The 21611-nt window shown below is 39.6% G+C and overlaps 1 protein-coding gene across 1 annotated transcript in view; it reads right to left on the minus strand.

Annotated features, from left to right (window-relative positions):
- Nucleotides 1-21611, minus strand: part of LOC108720477 (uncharacterized) — an 87488-nt gene that overhangs the window by 27621 nt on the left and 38256 nt on the right. The gene's annotated exons all lie outside the window — the stretch shown is intronic.

Below are 21611 nucleotides of genomic sequence, written 5' to 3' on the forward strand. Positions count from 1 at the left end.
TATACATATATACGTGTGTATTCGTATAATTATATATGTATATGTATACACGGGCGGCTCACTACTCGCGCGCGAGTGTATAATGCATATCGAGCGGTTATATTATATGTGCGCGCGCGCGAGCGCCTAAACGAAAAGCCTAAATATACCGGGCGGCGTGTGGGGATCACGCCTATAGGCGGCTATTTGAGCGATAAACAAGAGTGCACGCGGGCGGGCGGGCGCGCGCTCGCGCTCGCGGGTTACGCGGGGGTGCAGGTAGGGTACACCCGATGTGTCACACGCGGCGAATGGTAAAATGTACACACATATATACCGGGTGGTACGCCTCCATTGTGCAGCCCGCCCCGTCGGTGTATCAATTGTGATTAGGGACAAAGATCCGACGAATTATTCCCGTTCCCGGTCTCTAATCTGATAGCCGTGGCGCTCGTGCGCGCACACGTCATTGCATCGATTGTTTCTGCATGTGGGAAATCATAAAGGGCAATGCGTTCCAAGTGTCTTCATTGTGCGATAATAATGAAACGCTAATCAAGTGTATCTGGGCGCCAGCGAGGGCCGTTTCCCTTCCCCTCCCCCTCCCCTCGCCCCCCCCCCGCCCTGATCTCCGCACTCTCGCCCTGCCCGCCCCTTTCCCGCGACCCCCGCCGACCCGCGGATTAATTACCGGCTTCGCGATGCTTAAATTATTTTCCTCTCGATCGAAACAAACTCACCTACACAAAACGAGTAACTCTATCTGCGCGTTAGAGGAAATCCCCTGGATCGTCCATAAATCGAGGACCAATTCATTATACGAAACGATACGAAACGTACGTATGTATATGCGTACGTACTTTCAGCCTCTTCCGCTGCAAGCGAGAGATCGAACGTTCGCGATCAGCATTTCGCATTGAAAAATGCGGCTGTTCCTCTTTTTTCTTATCGTGCCACGCCATCGTCAATCTTGGATGGATCGCCGAAGGTAATTGAATGGGATATCATGAAGAACAGGTCTGTTTTCGTTTCTTTTTAGTTTGAGCCTCAAATTGTCTGTCTCAAATTGTATGAACAATATTCTAATAAATATCATATAAATAAATGATACGATTAGATTAACTTTATAGGCTCCAACCATTGCGCTGTATGATAGTAAACTATTGACCCAAATTTAATTCCATGCACACCTTTTTACCATGCTTTAACATTGTTAATCGTAAAGTTACAAAAGTAATGAAATAAAATATATTAATGAATTCTTCATACAACCGTAAAATTGTAATTTTAAAATTTGACTGCATAACTTTTTGAGAATAAAAAAAATATTTTTCATTATCATTAAGGGACTTCAAAGTTTATACGATAGTTTCTAAAAAAATCACAAGTTATTAAAAAAAGTTTTTCAAAGCAAAGCCTACGTTTTATTGCCGATTAGCAGACCTTACTCATTTCGTCAGGTCGGGAAGGGTTATTACTCGCAAACGAGATGAGACCCGCTCGCAAGTGTCTCATAAAAATTCTTAGCCGGTTCACGAAGGCTTTTTACGGCTTCATCGAGCCGTTTCCACGACCGACACTGTAATAGCATTCGAGAAAGGAAGAGAGAGAGTGAGAGAGAGAGAGAAAGAGTTAGAAAGAGGCAGCGAAAGGCGCGCCCCAAGGGCCGAGAATGAAAAACCGAGGGGTTGACGGACGAATCAATCGCAAACACGGGAGGGTTTCGGCGCTTCCAGTGGTGGGTTACGACACTAGGTTACCGGGTGTGTGCACCCCTCACTCGAAGCTAGTGTACTAGTCCGCTCTTCACCCATCGAAATTCGGCTCGCGAGGATTCGATGTGCCGCTTACGAGGACACGCACACGATGCATCGTGCAACGGTTCGCGCTTGCGGTTCCGTAAATCGAACGGCTTTTATGTTGGCCCACTTTTTTTGTCGCATTATTTTTATTATGCCGGATTTTCTTGCCAATTCTCTAAACTAATAATTTTTTCTCGATAAAAAATATTGAAACACCTGTTCCAATGTACAGAATAAGGGAGACGTTCGACAAACTAAATTTCGAAAAAAAAAAAAAAAAGATGATAACATCAACTTTTATCATTAATTTTACATAGATTTTAATTTATAGTTTCGTAATTATAAAAATGAATGTATAATAATATAAACAAAGTGTCTAATAATAATAATATTCATTTATTATAAAAATAAAATAGATAAATAAATTATGGAGCCTCAGGAAATGTGTGTGGATTTAAATATATCAAAGAATTTACTATTAAATGTTAGCTACGGCAGAAAGACAGTCTTTATAAAAAGAATGTGAAGAGAATACTTTAAAGCATGGCTATTGTCACAGTTGAATATTCTCTTTAGAGAAGAGAATGTTATTTTATTTGTAAGCAACAATGTACTATTAAAAGAAACTACTTCGCACCTACAGAAATAACTGCATCGCAGTAAAACATTTCTGAGACGTATGTGTGTATGTTGCGTGAGAGTGATAATAAAAAAAAGAAAAAATATTAAAATTTAATAAAACTTACTCTAATCAAAATTTCGATTAGTTATTTCCTTGAAAAAAGTTTCGCATAAGGCTTGCAGACTTAGAATATTTAATATTCAATATTTTTTTACATAAGTGTACAACATGCTTTTTTTATTGCTGGATTAAAGAATCACAAACATTTCTATCTTCAACTATCAGTTACATTAATCTTTTGTGAACAGGCGATCTCATTTAGGATCACTTCCTTTTATTTTATAAACTGCTTGCTCGATTTTTATGAAACGTGACTCATGGGATTATTTGATAATGCTTTATCCAAATCTGAGATCAAAAATAAAAAATTCACAATGGTGAATTTAAAATGGTAAACAGAAATTTAAAAAAGTACTTTAATTATCACACATATTATAAAGCTCGATTTTAAAGAATTTTTAATTGCGAAATAAAACATTCAACTATTTGCGTACAACTTTTTTCTCCTTTTCCATGTAAATTTTTTGTACGTGCGTAATAAATTAAGATATTTAAAATTTATAATTCACATTATATCGTTCATACATCTGTTAGGCTTGTAAAACGATATTGCAATTTCCCGTACTCGGCCAATTCTCACGCGATTTTAATGCGTAAGATTCATTTTCATTCCACGCGGCGTCAATCGAATTGGCACGAACCGGTTCGATTCGGTGAGACGTGTCGATGCGCGGCGTTGCGCGCGGCTTCGGGTCCGCGCGGACCGTAATTTTCCTATCACGGATTATAAAACCCCGACGATTCTATCCCGCGGGATATTGTTTGTCGTGTAAATATTACCAAAACACTTCGCGCAGGGTGGGCGGCGTGCGACCGCGTGCGCGTGTAACCGCCGCCGTTTCCATGTGCATCGTATATATGTACATGCGCTGCACATGGTGGACAAGCTTCCGATATACGAGTTGCAAAACTTTTGGGTTTCCATTTGGCGGCGCGTCGCGATTGGACGGATCGACATTGTCGGAGGGTCACCCTCGGCAGCTCCTCATCCGCCCCCGGACACGTCACGCACATTCGCGCAGACTTATAGGCATAATTCGTCGGTATTATTTGGAAGAGGGGTCGCACGCGTGGATCACAGCAGCGTTACTCGGCCGTGTGCTGTGTTTTAATCCACAACTACGTCGTGTTTACAGGCCTTTCTTCCCCCCTTTTGTCATATCCCTTATTCTATTGCGAAGCCCCCTCGAGACTCTGTCAAAGCTGGGAGATCACCTGGTTCTCAATTCTGAGCTATCGAGGAGGATCATCAAAGGTCGAGATATGATAAACTCGTCAAAAGAGACCATAATCTATGGTTCGCAAATGATTGAAGTACAAAAAACTGGAATATATACAGGGTAACTGTCCCTATTACTGTGTCTGTCTCTATTAGTATATTTGTGCATTTATGTAAATAAACCATAAAGAAAACTAGTACAAATAAATAAAAATAGGTATTTTTTATGAAGGTATATTTTATTATTAATATTATTAATATATTCCAAAGATAATATTCTATTTTTCAACTATTAAAATATAATAAACATTTTTAGAAAGATACATATCACCATTTAAAGGAATTTATATAAATCCAGTAATACCGCAAGATTTTTCAGCTTGTCCCTATTATTGTATTCTCTATCTGAGCTCAGAGAGATTCGATCGTTTCTATCGAATCGACCAAAATAATAACATATAAATAATCATAACTATTAATAAATGTTCACAATTTTAACTTTACAAATTTCTTCTAATAGTTGGACTAAAATTCTCACAACACGCAGAGTCTCGATGCTGCTACCCTTATTCAAACCTTGATATTTCGATAAAACTTAGCGCAAGCATTTTCACATAAATTTTAGAGGAAAAAATCGTCGTTAGAGGAAAGCTCGTCTTAAATTTATCGAAATATCAAGATTAAAAAAATTGATTGACTTAGCAGAGTCGATGTTTTACGTGTTGTGAGAATTTGAAAAAAATTATAAAAGCAAAGAGTTATTTCTAATAGTTATAATTATTTTTATTTTGATATTGGTCAATTCAGTAGAGTAAACATTTTACGCTGCTTTTTATTTTAGTTATAAAATAAATCCATTTTTCTAAAAAGAAATTATAGCATGACTGTGTAGATATATTAAAACCTGTATAAATCGCAGATAATCTTAGATATTTATAGATCTTCGCGTAATTACGGTAATTTTCAGTATACTTAGTGAAATTATTTTTATTATCCTGACGCAATCGAAGATGACGGTGAGAGCCATCATGAAAAAAATGACAAAAGTATTTTATTATGCACTAACACAATTCCTAAATTTTCTTGCTACATGTATGACATTACTGTGGTCGAAAAGCCCTTGTTACACCTCACTCGGCGCATTTAGCGTATTTAGCAGTCGCTGGGAAGCGACAGTAAGACGTTTCTATTCGTTTTCCAGTTCACGAACAGACACGGAAACACCGGGCAATTACAAGCATGCGATGCCGGGCAGGAAAGCGACGAAGAAGAGAGGGAGATGGAGAAAGAGAAAGAGAAAGGGGATGGTACTCGCAGAAGAAGTGCACAGCCGCCAATCACGAGGTGTCAGCGGGCGGCAGGCTGTCATTAGGCGATTAAATTCCCGTAGCAGCCGATCTGTCTTCGTTCGCGTAAATCTTCATCAAGTTTCGATTTTCCGCGCGTTTCGGTACGAGGCGAGGCGAGGCGAAGCGAGACGAGGTGATGTGATGCGAACGGCGTGAACGCCGGCGGCGTCTCCGCTCCGAAGGGCAAAAAGCACCGTCACCGTGGCGGTGATCAATAATACATCAAAGAATAACGGTGAGAATATCGGGAACGGCCGGCCGAACGTTGGGACAGCTAAAGATAACTCTACGAGACATCTCACCCACACCGGAAAATACTTCAATGATAAATTCTCTTATGAACTTGCCTATGGAGAAAACGAATACCAATTAGCTCGCGATAGTTTCATTTTTCAGTGACGTGTCTTAATGATTAGTTCTGTAATTAATGATTGGTTAGAACTAAGTGTGTACAAAATTAGTACAAAATCATGTATTAATTGTAAGAGGGATTAGTATGTTATACGCTGATTGTGAGACGAAATGGTTATAATTACCATAATTTAATTATAATTTATAGTCATTTTCGGTGCTAATTATGTATTTCTTTGATAGAATTATAAATATAATTATTATTACTAACATTATAGCAGTAATAGTTATAAAAATGAAATTTCTACATTGAGAAAAAGGTACTAAATTTTAATAAATATTTGTTTGAATAGTAGTAACTTAATATTTACTTACGATAAATAAATTATTAAATAAAAAAAATGATAGCTAAATCAAATTAATGGCCAAATAAATACTTACATACGTTTACATTTAATAAATATTCAGCAAGTACTATCCAAATAAATGTTTATTAAAATTTAGTAGGGTAACTCCGACATATACGACGCATCTAACGAAAACTTAATTTATTAAGTATTATTTATGTCCATAAAGTAAGTACAAAACTATAGATACCAGTAAAAACTTTGCAATCTACTATTATGAAAAAAAAATATTAAAAATCCGAAATTCTTCTTTTTCGTCTTAAAAATAGGACTTTTTGAAATCCTTGCCGTATATTTTTGTCGTATATTCCATAGGGATATACAGCTACTCATTATAGAGAGAAAGGGTGGGATGTACGATTTATGAAAAATTTACAAATATAAATTTACAAATATAAATAAGACATTACACAATAATTTATAAAATGCGTTTACAAAGTTTTATTAAGGGATAAGAGTAATAGATATATAGGTATATGAAGAATAGATAATAATACAATCTTTTACATGTATTACAAATGTTATAGGTGATATGAGGTACATATTTTATGTAATACATTTATTGCATTTAGTGCACTGAATGTCTGAATCTAATCTGCATACTTTGTATGCTTTGGTCATAAATCCTGTCTGCTAAAAATACCGTGTATCCCAAACAGGTGAGATATACAAGATATCAAGCTGAACAAAAAATATAAGAGCTAAGCACTTGTACTTCTTTACTATCCCTTTACACTTATGTATCATTAAGCTCTTTGCAATCTCTACAATAATCGTTTTATGTGGATTATGATATATGACTGCGCTATTCATTGACAAATCAATTCACGAACTGGCAATAATTTTATTAATATTAACACTAGGAAACTGAAATCATAACACAATACTAATATAACATAAAGGCTATAACAGGATGGTTGCGTGCACATTACCCCCATTTCTTCTATTTTTTTTTTACTTTTGCGGCGTAAATATATCAGAGTTACCCTATATTTTTCTCTCAGTGTAATTATTTTACCATGCAATTATACCCAAATATCAAACAATTTTCTCTCAGTACATGCATGATTTTTTATCTAATTTAAAGTAATTTAATATATTTCGCACGTACAAGATTTATACGCGAAAATGAAAAAAATCATACGCGCAAATAATGAAACAAGGTGTAATGTTTAACATAATAGATCTGTTTTTTATTCCTACATTCTCTTTCTCACTTTTGCTAAATGTCAAGCATATACCTACCTCACTTTATGTATCAAAAGTGTACACTAGTTCAACCATAGAAAATAGATTCTTAATACAATTAATAGTTGAAGATAGAAAAAGTGTTTATAATTCGACAATAAAAAAATACGACATATTTACATCGAAGAATATTGAATGTCGAATGTTCTAATAGGGTAATAGGGGCAGGCCTTGCAAAATTTTCCGCCGAGGAAAGAACTAATCGAAATTGATTGGAGAGAATATTATTAAAATATCTTACGATCGCGCGACAGGACAAACTATATTGAATTAATGACGGAAATTACTCGGCGTTATTTACACAGATAATCGCATAAATGTTGTTTTATGTTTTAAGCACGATAGCGGGTTACGACCTGCATTAATCATAAATGCATTATACGCGCATTTAATGATTTATATTGAATCGACGGAATAGAATTTATACATTGACAATATGTTTGCGCAATGGTACTTATGAATATTCGAATTGTAGACAACCGTTCTCAAGGTTGGGTAAGATATTTGCTTTATTATTGTGCAGTAATTATAATACTGCATTCTTAATTTATGATAATATGTCCATTTTTTTATGCGTTCAATATTACTGCGTTTACCTTTGACTTGATGTGTCTACCATCAAGTTAAGGATACAAATTCCATTTGTGATTGACTTATGAAGACTTATGAGGTCACATTGTGTGTGTTATGTCTCTATATGTGTTGTATGTGTATCATATTAAGGAAAATAAAAATATATATTCCTTTTACCGATATTATTTGATTAATCATCAAAACAAACTTAACCTCATAAAAATAATTCGAAAAGGGTGGTTTAAAAAATTCATCAGAATTGTCACTATTAAAAAAGGGTAATCTTTTAAGAAAAACAAGTTACAAAAATGACATTTGATCATTAAGAGAAGTAAGAATATATATTTTTTTTTGTAAGGAAACGATAGAGCATGTATCTTAGAAAATCATGCCTTTCTCAACCATAGTAAATTTAAGATCAACGTTATCTCGGTAAAAATTTAATCGCAAACTATCATTATTCTTTCTTAAGCATATTAAATATCTCGATGATTAAATCTTGCAATTAATTCGCACGATTATGCAGCCTTTTTAATGTTTATTAATAAACGAGATTCTCTGCTGGCCCTCTCAAATTTTAATGGTAATAGAACGGTAGCACTTTATTCATCCTTTTAATCGTCACCAACTCCCGAGGCTGTTAGTGTCTCTCCATTTCTAGTAAGCAGCAGCGGTTTTACTTGAAGCGCACGCGTATCTCAGCGGTAATTTACGAGATCCTCCTTCGCCGGTCGATCGATCGTGCCGCGGCGTTGCATTGCGATTCCGCCATATAAGCATAAGCGTGCAGATAGCACACGAGCGTGTTTACGCAGCGGCTGCTTAAAAAGGCGTGTCCTCGGTCGTCGCACGGCAATCACCGTGAAAATTGCGCGGTTTCCAATTGCGCGTATTGAAAACGGCCAACAAACCGTAGACGCTCGCTCGCCCGCACGGTCTGCCAAAGAGAGAGGGAGAGAGAGAAAGAGAGAAAAAGGAGGCCGGGATTCTATAATATTAAAGGTAAATATCCTTGAACGCTCAGTCATTAGAGCGAGCGATGCGTCCCGGCCAGCCCCGGACTCCCGCAATGATACGGTACGGCGTGCGTCTTATGTAAATTTCAAGGCACGCACTTCACCGGGGAAGAGAAAAATTTATGCCTGTCTCGCCGTCCAAGGTCTCGTTTCCTCTTCCTGCGTGTAAAGACGCCCGCGACGGGCTGGAAAACCCGGGAGAAACCTCGTACGTTCTATGGTTCTATCCCTCATGGATTCACGAACGGAGGAGGGGAAGACATTAGTGAGTCCGTCGCCGTTCATTAGGACGTCACGTCTATTTTTTTCTTTCCCCGCACTGATAACGGACTGTTCCGCTTCACAACGATTGTTTTTCTAATGTCTTCATAATTTCACGCGCGGCTATTTCTGCGTTGTTATACTAGCTTCAAAGCCACGTAGAGAAAATAGCATTATGCCGTTGTTTCTCGAGAATTTGCATTATAATATATGCGTTTACTGTGGTTCAATTAACCTTCTCCCAATGCAATGGGTTACCCGGGGATCCATATCAAATTTTAGCAAAAATTTTTATATTTTTGTGCGAATTTTGTTATGCAACTTATGACGCTTCGGAAACCTCATCCTTTAAACAACAAAGAACAATTTTGCATAGATTTTATCTCGCTTTCACTTTTATATTTTTTAGCGGGAATCCTCATGTGAAAACACGATGATAGTAAAAAAGGGTGAAAAATCATGCATTAACAGAAAGGTGTTTGAATAGTTACGTTCACAACCACATAAACAAATAACATTGTGTTACTTTTAACTTTCATGTGTGTCAAATTGTAAATAAATCCATTTCTGCGGTTAATTTCAAAATAAACAACGTCCATATTAACATGTGCACTTAATAAATAATAAACTAAATTTGAGTCAAATTTAATAAATTTACTTGAGTTATATAAATTGTTCAACTCCATTGTTTTAATTAAATTAACAACATATTGAGTAGAGGCAATGGCAACCTATAGAAATGATTAAAAATAACTGAAATTACATATAATTTGACATTATGAATTTAACAGTGTAGACATGGTAGTCGATGATGAAAATTAAAGGACATGGCTGCGATCAGTTTCGGATTCTCGTAGAACAGAAGCACTTTTTTACATTCCGTGCGAGCGATTTTATTATTTTTCTTGAAATCTCAGACTAAAATGACATCAACCTACCGCGATTTCGTCGCTCACGGATGCCAGCGTAATAGATAATGAATTTCCATCATTTTACGCGCAACAAAACCAAATGAAGAAATGAAAAGAAGAGAAAGAGAACGTCGGTTAAGAGGGAAAGTAGTAAAAAAAAAGAGCGAGAGTACGCGGCGGGAAGGAATAGGAGGTGGACCACACGCACACACGGTTTGTACGACGCGCGCACACACAATCGTCAGGCGAACGTGACCGAGGCGGACCGAGTTCATATTGTAATGCTGAGGTATCCATCCCGCTGCATTATCGTACAGTCCGCGAAAGCAGCCGTGTGCTGCGCTTCCGCGAGCGTGCTTCCCGGCACGGAACGGTCGCTACGTATACGACCGTGACACGAGCATGTCCCCCTCTATCCCATTCGCGATGTAACATATATATATTATATATTTCTTCATTGTCCAGAACCCCCCAGCGAGGGCAGCAACGAGCTCTCCTGTCGCGGAACGCGAGAGGCGAGCTTCTCTGGGTGATCCCTCTCGAACCGATGTGGCCGAGGGCACATGTGGGGGGCAAAAGGGATCCCTTTGGAATACGCGAAATATTAAGTCGTAACCCGTTCGTAGCCATATGGGTGGTCGCGGGTTACATGCACCGTCGCGGGGAAATGCAAAATCGTCCGTACGTGCTTGACTCCGTCCATTCGTCTGTTCAGTCTGGCTCCATTCGCATGGGCGCAAAAGTGCATCCGTGTGTGCAAGCAGCCGTGCGGCGGATACGGACAACGATTAGAAAACCGGAAATGACGAACGCGGATCGAGCGAGTCGACGCCAGGCTCGATCGTCTCTCCTTCTCTCTCTCTCTCTCTCTCAACTCTCTCTCTCTCTCTCTCTCCTCTTCTCTTCTCTTCTCTTCTCTTCTCTCTCGAGAAACGTGGGATCTCCCATGGTGATCCAGAGGGAGAATGGTAATCAGTCCGGCCGCGACTGTACCGAGATAAACGAATCACGTATTATTATAATGGCCAGTTGCTAAATGGTTTTTTTCAATCCGTCCGTCCATCTCCGTCCGCCTGCGTCGGTCGTTCGTCTCCCATTCTTCTCTCCCCCTCTTTCACCCCGCCCGTTCCTGCACAGTCCACCGACTCGTCCGACCGCCTCGCCATTAATACTTCATTATAACCGTAATGAAAATAATAAGAAAGGCCATTTATCCGAGTCCGTGTAGTTTGCTGTTTCTTCCTTTCCTTCTTTCGTTCTTCGTTCGGCTCCGTTTCTCTTTCTCTCTCCCTCCCACTCTTTCCTCTCCAGTCGTTCTCCCTTATTACTTTATACATACATTGAATGGGAATCGTGTTCTCGTCCTTGATGAACGACTTGTCCTGTCCCTGATGGAAATCGCGGAACGTTCATTAGACGCAGCGATCGTCTGGATAGTAATAACTTACTAATACTGATAATATTAATAACTTTGCGTTTCCGACGTTTGCGTGTTCCCGTTATTTTCGATTACTGCCACTTGAAGTCCGCGTTGTCGTATTTCTTTCGCCATTTTATGAATTTCAGAGTATTTTCAACAAACTTAGGCAATACGACGCATTTTATTTCGCAGAATAACTTTTCCCTCCTAGTATTGAACATTTCTCGATTCATTTTCACTTAATATTGTATATTTATGTCGTTTTTCCTACATATATGTATTGGTTATTACGGTTAATATTATATTATATATCTCGATGGTCAAATTGGTAAAACACGGAATTCGCAAGATCCGAGTTCAAATCCCAAAGTGATATTTTCCGCAATAAATTATTGAATTTACTCTGAAATTATTGAAATTATTCTGAAATTCATAGATAAATATTTATTAGTACTTTAAAGATATTTTATAAATATCAATAATATTAAATTGTTTGTGTATTTAATGTGTGATACGTATTTTAGCTTCAATCTAAAACTGTGTTTCAAGACCGACAAACATATACGTAACTAGCGCGCAATTTGTTTAAATTGTAAATTGTAAAAATTTACATATTATATGTTATTAGGCACCAAAAAGTTCACCTTGACCGAATATGGCCCTCTGACACATTTATGTTGTACATTTCTAGATTTATTTTCACTTAAACATTATTTTCCCTCCCTACTTATTTTTAATGAAGGATTATGTATTCCGTATTATGTATTCTGTTTTATAAAGTTATAGTTTCAAACACTTTTTAACTTTTATTGTTTTAGAATACAAGGAAAATATATTCTTGTTTACTTTACGTTGTTTAGATGTTGCCTTTGTTTTTATACGTGTGTAACGCATTCGATTTTAAAATATTATCATGTATAACGTACTTTTGCATCCTTACATTTTGCCCCTATGGCATGTCACGATACATTCAATTTCACATACTACACGTTTGCATTTGCGCGGCCCGAAGCGTTTCCTGTAATGATCAACGAGCACGACGACAAGGAAAAAAATCATCAGTCGATCCTCGATGACGACGACGACGACGATAACGACGACAACGATGACGACGTCTTGACATTCAGACAAGCCGGTGAAGGAATCTCAACGGAGGAAGAAAGAGAGAAAGAGAAGGAAAGGGCGGAACGGGGCATTTTCATTAGCATAAGATTCTTTTTAGTAATCTCGCATAATGCCCTCTCTCTCCTCTCTACTTGCCTTCCCCACCAGTCGGGAAGCGGGAGCGGGCATATGCCAGAGCCTATCATTATAGAGAAGGAATCATTGGATGATCTTAATCATGCGAACCGCTAGCTCTCCGTGCCTTCGTGCCGGCCAATCGCGTCGGCCGATTTCGAATAATGGTTTCCAGCGGTGTTGCGCTAAACTCGGAAATGTATACTGCTCCACGTCCGAGAAAACTATAATCGGCAACGAACCGTTTCACATTCATAATCATACGACTGATCGTCCTAAGTAGAAACTAGAGAGACGTCTTCTGCTGTTTGAGAATGAAAGAAATTTCTTCAATAATAAAACAGAAATAAAATTGTAAGTCTTATCGCTCCTACACTCACACATTCCTATTAATACATTCCTATTATCGTAATTAACGGTGTCACATGTGATTAAAGAAATATAAGAAACGTTAAAATAAGAATTACAAACTCGGGTAAGATAACTTTTAATGAATGACTACAAAAATGCTCTATTTAGCAATTATTGGAGAAATTACAGCTTATGGTAGTCTTTTCCGTATGGCCATACCCAAGTTTATCCTATATAGAACTTAAATATAAATGATATTATAATGCATAATACTATAATTCATATACTAGAATTAATTATTATACTGTTATACTACACACACAAAAATATGAATAATATTTTATTACATTATGATATTTTTTTCAAATAACATCGTCGAACATTACATCGGCTTTAATCCAATACGAAATACGAAGGAAGCATATTATTGGATCTACGACGATACCGTGAGGCTTCGAGTGAGGAAGAAGAAAACAGACGAGAGGGAAACGAGTGTCGCGCGATGCGCAAGCAGATACGGTACGACCCCTTTAAAATCAGTCGCAGTCCTCTCTCTTTTCTCACCCTCTTTCTCTCCTTCCCGCAGCCCCTAATCGCGAGAGGTCGAGAGCCTTGACCGTGGCAGCTCGACCTATCTCAATCCGTGGCGCAAGCGAAGGGACGGAGGTCGCCGCCGACGGCGCCGCCGCCACGCCGTAAGGGCTTCCACCCTTAAATTCCGAACAGGAGCTTTGTGGCCGTTAAGGGGTGGCATGGGTACGGCGCGGCGTGGACGGGAAGAAGGGAGGAGGGGGGACGACAGCGGCGGCGGTTTCGCCGCCGTGGAAGTGGAAGTGGCGTGGGACTCCACCACCGGCCCGACCGCGCGCGTTTCATCCCCGGGAAAACCCGTGAAAACCGCCACTTGTTGCGTTACCTGCTCTCTCTCGGCGTGCCCACGATTGAACGAATATATACGAGGCGAAGTATATACACCGCGTGTATTTGTACACTCGACTATCCCCTTCGTCCCCTGCCCGCGACCCGTTCCGTCGTCCACCCTCATCACCTGACTCCGCCAAATCGCGCTCATATTATATATGCCGGCTAACACGATGAAACCGGGGCACCGCGAAAAAGTCGAGTTATGTTAATGATGTCACGCGGGTAGATCATTTTAGCGACCGCTGGATAACACCGGCTTGCATTTTCGAACTTGTTGATCAAACGGGCGCGGTGCATTAATTGAGGGCGGTTTGATTCCTCCGGGATACGTCCTCGAAACACGTGATCTAATAATAAATGGTATCTGCGATCTTTCATGAAAAAGGGGAAAGGGACCGATTGAACGTATGATGTGGAAGTAACTCATCTTCAATGGACATTATTCATCATCGTGAATTAACATCCCTCGAATATATCGCGCGATCACGGGAAGTCGCGAACGTCCATTCTCAACTGCGGCTCGACCTTGAAGATCGAAGGAGATCCCGAGAATCCAAAAATCGAATCAACGCTCAATAAAAGGGGGCACCCAGTATTTTAGCAAAAGAGGAGGAGGAAGGTGCGACAGGAAACAAGAAAGAAGGGAACGGTAAGAGCGAATTTGCATTCGAAGCGTGCAATTTCCGACGTTTTTCGCCCCTTTTTGGCGAGGTTCCGAATTTCTCGGTCCGCGTATACTCGATAGGTAGCTCGCGATTCTATCCCCCCCTCGTTCAGCCAGCCCACCTCCTCCCGGTCGACGTAAGAAGTCCACACCCTACACTTACAATCGGCTAGACGCAAAAAATGTCGACTTCGACGTCGACGTTTCAGGAGTAAAATGTCCCCCCCCCCCCCTCTCTCTCTCTCTCTCTCTCGCTCCGTTTGCCTCTCGTTCTCTCCCTCTCTTGCTCGCTCGCCGTGATTTTCGATGTAGGCGCTGATCACGGGGGTAGGTAATATCAGTGCCCCGAGGCCGCCACCGTCCAAACAGCGCGCGCATAAGGGCTACGCCGATCATGCTACCGGGTACCGAAACGCCGAATATCGAAATTACCTTCCTCTCCGCCCTTGCCGTCCGTCCGCGGAACTAAGACTCGATCGATATAATCATCGGTCTCTCACCTGCGGCCACGAATCGATACGCGCGCGCTCACTGTGCGCCCGTGGAAAAGGTGGCCCCATACTCCGCTGAGGGAGCCAAAGCAAGGGTCGAGAGGCCGAGAGAGACCACACGGCGGGGATGGAGAAGAGATATCTCGAGAGGAAACCACGAATCCGAAATCCCATTCAGAGAACCAAGTTCCGAATTCCATGATCGAAATTTATCCTTGGACGATTTCTCGCTATATATTTCAAGACGCAAATTTAAATATAACTCAGCATTATACATATAAATTATCTTATTTTATATACACATTTATAATTTTTTAAACATTATGACGTAATCGGAGCGGTTAAGCTGTACTTATAATTTTTTACTTATCTATAAATAGTTAAATATCGACAGTCAATTTATAAATCGAAATCACATAGTAATGTATGTAAAGATTCAGCTCTCCTTTTAAATATTAACAACTGATTAAAAATTAAAATTGCGTAACGTTGCTTTTAGAAGAATTTACCTTTATAACGATTAAATATTGATGAATTTAATGAAAAATAAAACTCTCGATGTCAGAATTGACAATATCAAGAAGAGGAGACTGGACGTCGTACAAAATCTCATCTTTTATTAATCTCTAGAGACGAAGCATTGCAATTTTTACCGCTTCTTGTTATAGTATTATCTCATCTATAAGTGATGGCAGACGATAAATAATGTAACTTCGTACTATTGTAAGCGCAATGGTTTAGTAAATGACGTAAGGAGGTTAATCGAGTCCTCGCATCGCGATAAAGAGACCCCGCTTCTAGTAGCCTACCAGACTCGATTTCCGAATCGAGACACTTCTATTATCGATCGAACGTAACATCGATTATTATTCGCGACAACACATATTATGTTCTGCAAGTGTAAAGAATGTATAAATTCGATTTTCCGGCAACGCATTTAACTTAACATCACATTACTTTAATCTTAAATTACTCGCGTAGTTTTTTAAATTAAATGTGTAATTACTCGCGTAGGATATTTCTGACAATTCAACCTTTTATCTCAATTTTCATTTTTCTCTTTGATAATTTACAATTAAATAACGATTGCTATTTAATACTTTATACTCATTCTTAGATAAATCTCAAAAAATTTTTTTAATGTGAAACAATTTATGATAAATTTAATAATGTCTATAAATAGCATTCATACGTTTAGTGAATTTATATAAGACTGGACTGTCTGGGATACTCAAAGGAATAGTAAAGTGCTGCAGTCCAATTAATGATTTATCAATGCATGTAATAAAAAATACTTTTTGTACGATGCAGATTAGACTAAAGTACAAGACTCGATGCAAGTAACTAGAGTTAAAAACTATAGTTGAGTAACTCTAACTGGACTTATATAACTACGACGGTTACGAATAACTGTATGTGGTTAACGACTGGCCGCGTGCCTTCGTCTAAACTACAGCATCAAGCAATAATTGGGAGCGATACCCATTTTACGAAAGCACCGTTCTTAATTATCAACGTAGTGAAGTCACCGTGTCAGGAATATTGGACACGTTTCCGCGATCGCGTTTTGATTCGCCAGAACATTCAATAGAGTCCGGACACACGAATTCTGGGTCAGCTGCGGTTGCATTGTTGATTATAACGAGACAATTGCGACGATACTTATACACAGTGTAACGCCGCACCGGTCGCCCGCGAGCAACGTAACCTTCTCGTTTCATTAAATCCCCGTACGGCTGCCAACCGACTTTGTCGGAATAAAAAGTGGGATATTAAAATTGCAAATTAACTTTTGTGGCGATCCCAATCCCTCGTTGCTCGCCCACCCTGGCGATTCGCGGTAGAATGTAGTAACGTCGACGAGCCGAGCTTGCGGCGTACACACGCGTGCACCTATGAGCACGCACACGCGCACATACATAGAGCGCAGCACAAAGAGATGTTTTAAAAAGGGCGACCGTAAAAATTTCATCGTAATAACCTTAGAAATTTTATAGAAATCGTAAATTTGCCAGGGCGGCGCGCTCGCCGTCCGCCCGCGAAACCAGCTGCAATATTTAAACGCCCTTCAGAAATAATTGGCCGACTGGCTGTTCCGCGGCAAATGGTCCGAATGCGGGAGAGAGAGAGGAAGCAAAGGGTTAATTACCGCGTTAAAAAAGAGAGGAGAAAAGAGAGAGAGAAAGGAGCTACCTTTGCTGTACGTTTGCGTCTATGCGGGAACTGACACGAAATAGGGAGGCAAAATTAAAGAGAAAATAGATAAATGGCGTGGTATATATTTCGCGTTCTAGAAACGACGATCTCGGACCACATTGGGAGAGGCAGATTGCAAGATAACGCGAGGAACAGGATCGATCTCTGGCACGCAGGATAATCCGTCACGATCGAGAGTTCGCTCGATATCCTCTGGTTGTAAATTCTCCGTGTACGCGCGCGAACGAAGCGAGAGCGCGAACGCGCGGGATAATGATACGGTATTTCTGGCATTCCGATAATCCGCCGCGATAAATCACGCCTAAACGGACGCGCGCGATGCGCTGTAAACACACGTTGCGGACCGCGTCCGCCAGTACCGAAAGTCGGGAAGATTGATGATATTTTATAAGTTGGTCGGCGGCGCGGCATCGGGGATGGAGGAAACATTCGCCACGAAAAGGAATCGGGCGAGTCCGTAACCGGCTCGCGCGCTCGATGACTTACTTCGAGGACGAGAATCCCCTCGCGAGGAATTCCCCTCGGTATCGTTCCGCAAAAGATTATGCATATCTTTTGTTCTCCCGCGGGAAAGATTCTCTATAATTCCGATTATCGCGTTGTTTTCTGCAAACCAAAGGTACCCAGAGACTGAACATCAAATTATCCCCCATAAACAATTTTTTTAAATATAATTAAGATATTCTAAAGAAAAAGAGTTTTTTTAAAGAGTAAATATGTAAATATAATTCATCTATGTGGAAATATGTAGAAAAAAGAGGAAGTATAATACCTTTTATATCCATTCCATAAATATAACGATCTATTTTGCCATCTATAATTCGACATTTGTACAAAAAGTTGCACTGAAAGAAGAAAAATAATTGCAATGGGTAACTATAAAAAAATGGACCAAATCCTAACTATGATTAATTTATACCATACAATTATAGTCACAAATATGAAATACTTTTCATAAGACAATAGAGAGTAAAACGCAGAAATTGGTGCGCAAAAAATTAACAGTGTAAAATAAATTTATTTATTGATTACATCCATAAAAGCTTGATTGTTATTAATTTTTATGAATGCAATCAAGAAGTAAATTTATTTTGCTCTGGTTGTAAATATTGATTGTAAACATTCTTCTATTGTTTAAATTTCGAAAGTTCTAATGATTTTATTTATTGGCGAACACTTTTCTCTCGGTATGATGATATATTTAGCTAGGAGAGAAAGACAATCAGCTCGCTGAATGAAATTAATGTATTATTCGTGTATAATAATAATAATACATCAATTTTATACATTGCAATTTCTAAGAAGATTTTTAAGATGCAGTTTAACAAATTCGTTGGGCTATTCATACTCTTGGAGCGATCCTTACAAAAGCCTCTTACGCTTGTATTCCATGCACTGCTTTCCCTTTTTCGATACGGTCGAACGTAATTTCGACTGTCCTTACCCTTTGTAAATCGGCCGTAAGGCGCGGAACGAGGAGCGGTCCCGGGACGAAACCTCTTTATCGTTTATGTCGCTGGGACGGAATATATGTATATACATATAATGTTGCGGCCGCAAAGACATCGAGAACCGACGTCAAACGTCCCGCATTAAATTACATTGCATTTCCATGGCGGATAGACGAGGGACGCGGTGCATATGCATACCTGTCCTTTGTCCGGCGCGATGCACCGAAACGGTGTACCGGGTGGCCGGCTGTGGAACTATCCGTAGCAAAACTACCATGACCTCAGAAACCACGATCGCTACGGTGGCTTGACGGACTGAAATGGTTAACCCTAAACTGAATCAGAATTTTTTTACGACGCAACTGGCTGCGAAGGAATGGTGATTCGCGCTGAAAAGATGACACCTTCGCGTTTCATATGTGATCCAAGATGATTTCGAAATTGTCCCGAACAACGTGTTCCCGAAATTCGCACGCACCCTGTAGATCAGAAGGATACACCGAGAAACGTGCACACGTATACGTGGCGTCTCTGGACACGTGGTAGTTAAATCGAATTCCCCTGCTGTCCTGTCCGCCGGAGACACAAAGCAAAGGTTGCCGGAGTGGATGGGTCGCCCTGGGCGACCATCTAGCAAATTGCGGTATCTAAGTGCCCGCTGGAAACGGTCCGCTTTATCGCTCGGTTCTCGTCGAGAATTTCGAATTTCGGAAAGTCGCTCTCGCTCGTACCGGAGCAGCTCGACTGCGCGCGTGAGAAGAGAGAAGGACGAAGAGAAGATTCGCTCTAAATCGCTAGAGTGGCGGAAACCTCGACGGATTTTCATTGCTTGAACTGCGTCCCGTCGTAATAATTAATATAAAGTTCCGCAATGTGAGTAATGGCCAATGACGCTGCGATGCAGCGTGGACTATCCAGTTAGACCAAATAATTGGATTACTTAACGTATAATATTATAACACATTATAACCTTTTAATAATAAGAAGGAAAGTTAAATAAAGTATAAAAGATTTCTTATGTCCAGAAAATTTTTGAATATGATAATTTCATACTTCATACTCCAACAATAAAAATTATACGAAATATTCTTTAGAATTGAATAACGTCACCTTGCTTTTTAGCCCATAACTGGGACATATGAATCCTGGTGATTCCGAGATATTTTCCTAGTTTTAAAATAATTGGCTTGGAATAACTTCATGGGGTTCATAATCAATTATTTTCCACAGTTTTGTTCTATTTATCTAGGTCAATTATCGTACTATATAGTTATGCTAAGTGTAAATGTTACAATTTTTTATATAATTGGAAATTTGAAAAGTTTTCTAACACTACTTCTAACACTACGAACAGAAAATTTTAATAGTTTCATATATTCCTTTTGGGTCACAAAAAATCTGTGCTCCCATTACGGATTAAACATATATGACTTGCTTCTTTGTTCTTTGCTTAGTAGAAAAATAATAGTTCCGACGAAAACATGAATTAAAAGCAAAATCTGCGATTTATTTCATTTCGATACGCTATCCATTCTGATCCGACAGTGTGTTTAGCATTTAGATGCGAATCGTGCGAGACCCGAGAGTGTGCGGTGAAGGTTTAAAACTCTTAGCGACAGATCAGGGTAGACAGACCACCGGGCTGGGGTGGGTGAGGGATCATTAGGACGGATTTTCCGCCGAGCGATCCTCTGATTGCCTCACGTACGACGGTTACGCGCGATCATTCGGTTCGATGATAATTCCTTGAGTACTCCGGCACGTCTGGCTTGGGCACGAGAGAAGGAGGAGGAGGAGGAGGAAGGTGGTGGACGATACGGGCGAGGACCAAGAGAGTGATCTCCTACGATCGCACGCAATTACATGCTGAATCTTTAATGGAACGTTTCGAGCCTGGAATTAGTCGAATGCCATGGAAAGCCATCGCCACGTAATGCACCCGCAGTCTCTCTCGCGCGAGAGTGGGCCTTCCTTCTGGGCCTTATACTTTAGGTACGTGAGCCGTGGAGATGAACTACCGTCCATCTCTTAGGGACCTCTTAGGTGGATGAGAAATCGAATGATGTGGGTGCGTTGGATCCATCGAAACGTTTGTCTACTTGTATATTTTTTAATTGAAAATTTAAGGCAAATCATTTTAATATTTTTAACCTACTGCTAACATATAATTTCACTTATATAATTCCATATTTAATAATTATTTTATTTCCTTCTATGCTTTTTAACTCTAATCGGTAATCATTTCTGCATATTCTTCAACTATGTTGTAAAAAATTGTTTGTAACAGATGTTTTTTACAACCTTATATAATTTTAAGTTAGATAATCTTATTGTGGATTTTGATTTTCAAAATGAAAAAAAAATCGTTCAATTACATTAATTTTAAACACAACATTAATTTGAAGTAGGTATTGGACTCGCGAATAGCAATTAAAAAAATATCGGAGCGAACACCGATTAGATTTAAGAATTCATCTATTTCAAATAATTTTACAATTTTCTTTTCTGAATAATTTAAATTTCAAATGTAGAATTTACAGTGACATGTAATTTCAACTCTTTAACTTCGAGAAAAATTCTTTTCTCTTTTATATATATATATATATATCACATTACTCATACAATTACTTCCAAGAACTCGTAAAGGCAAACATACACGCGCGCGGACGAGTAAACGCGTGAAAACGTCGACTGACGCTCCCCGTGGCCTCGGCCGCCCAAGGTACGCCCGTACCTCCTTTTTCTTTCCACGGAGTATTATTCCGGCATTATTCAGAAGATCGGAATGCAGGTGTACAGTTACGGTTACCAGTAAACGCGCCGTACAGGTCCCGCGGTTGACAATGCCGCGACTTCTTGTTACAGGAAGGGGAGGGGGGCATCCGCAGAACCCCCTTACCCCTAACCTTCTTCGAGCCTCTTCGGCCGATCGTCGTCGTCATCGTCAGCCTTTCTCGTCCATTCTTTTTCACGCGTGACTCTCTTTATTCTCGGCA

This window comes from Mycetomoellerius zeteki, unplaced genomic scaffold (assembly GCF_001594055.1).
Source record: "Mycetomoellerius zeteki isolate Tzet28-1 unplaced genomic scaffold, Tzet1.0 scaffold151, whole genome shotgun sequence".
NCBI lineage: Eukaryota > Metazoa > Arthropoda > Insecta > Hymenoptera > Formicidae > Mycetomoellerius > Mycetomoellerius zeteki.